The 1496-nt window shown below is 44.3% G+C and overlaps 1 long non-coding RNA gene across 1 annotated transcript; it reads right to left on the bottom strand.

The window, feature by feature from the left end:
- Window positions 1-651: 651 nt before the first annotated feature.
- LOC118419717 lies at window positions 652-1496 on the bottom strand. Its single transcript, XR_004831654.1, has 3 exons — window positions 1377-1496; window positions 1101-1180; window positions 652-920 (listed from the first exon to the last, which is right to left on the bottom strand). It is a non-coding gene; the product is annotated as an uncharacterized LOC118419717 (long non-coding RNA).

Raw genomic sequence — 1496 nt, 5'->3', positions numbered from 1 at the left:
GAGCTGACGAGAAACACACAACGTCATGCTCATGTGTTCAATCGAGGGAGATCAATAGCATATGCTTAGGCTAATTAGTCGATCATTTGTTGCCAATACACATCCAATATCATTAGATGTTATAAAGGTGTGAAGTGAACGAGGTGCTAATCAGACCCCCCATGTAGTTAATCGTTTTATGGTTCGGTTGCTGTTTTAAGAACTCGGTTGCTGTTTTAAAATTCGATTGCTGTTTAAAGAACTCGGTTGTTGTCTAAAGAACTCGATTGCTATTTAAAACTTCGATTGCTGTTTCAAGAACTCGATTGCTGTTTAAAACCTCGGCTGCGATGTGCAGGACTCGGTTGCGATGTAGCGACTCAATTCGACTGTGATGTTGCAACGGTTGCGACTTAGCGATCGCCTGCGATGTCAGGTAAGTATGCTGTTTCTCGGCGTGAACGACAATCGTGTTTTCGAACCGCCAAAACGCGACCGAAATCCGAACGAAAACACGACATAGACATCGGCACCCTCTATTATACAACCGAGTTCTCGATCTTAAAAAAGCAGTCGTCCGGCCGTCAACTTTACTAAAGCCGATTTTTCCTAGTATCTGCAGTCATGTACATTGGGCAGATATTAGAGGAAGGGCGGATATTAGAGGAAGGTCGGACATTATGCTGTTGACAGGAATTGTATAAGAGGACTTCAGAATTTCTGCAAGCTCTGATACACAGCTGGCTGCAGTTCTTGATAATCTCCGCTAGATGACGCCTGTGAGATGGTCTCGTAGTCACAACTGTTACGAGATTGGTGCAAGCTCACTGAACAGTCTACTGGGATGTTGTAGTAGACGACACTGCCGGTGTCAGGCTGTTCCAAGGTTACCTTGGAAGGTAAAGTGTCCACATACTCGCCATCGTCAGACAGAAGAGCCCCTACAAAATATTTAGACGTAACGTTACAGACTATTGAATTACAGAACCAAAGAGGGCGTGTACTGAAGCACATGCAAATGACCAATTGAACTTAGTGCAAAGTTGTGGCAGATCAATATAATAGACATGAAGGAACGTCAACTGCTTTTAAGCTTGCAGGTATTTCATTTGATAGGGTACCTTGGGTGTCCTCGCTGTATGTCTCTGCGAGCTCAAACTGGGGAGCCGATCGCTCAACATGACTATCACTGGAGCGTCGTCTGTGCAAGGGAAGATAGAAAACTACATACGTCATTGGCACATTGGCTATTTTGAGCTACCAAAAAAAGGTACTTAAAGTGACAATTGTTCCCACCTGTAATGCTTCCGGTTCTTTTATTGAGCGGCGTAAGGCAAACTGGATCAGGTATCAGACACAGAATTATGCCTTATGGTTAAAACATACTCATGACTAACCTTATAACGTAGACGACGAATGTAACGACTGCTGTGATGAGGATGACGACCCCAGCCGCTACCGCACCTCCTATGATGGCGCCTGTAATTACGTTATGTTAGACGGAAAACAGTGTAACG

Source organism: Branchiostoma floridae, chromosome 7, assembly GCF_000003815.2.
Source record: "Branchiostoma floridae strain S238N-H82 chromosome 7, Bfl_VNyyK, whole genome shotgun sequence".
Classification (NCBI taxonomy): Eukaryota; Metazoa; Chordata; class Leptocardii; order Amphioxiformes; family Branchiostomatidae; genus Branchiostoma; species Branchiostoma floridae.
This window is presented reverse-complemented; position numbering and strand designations above follow the sequence as displayed.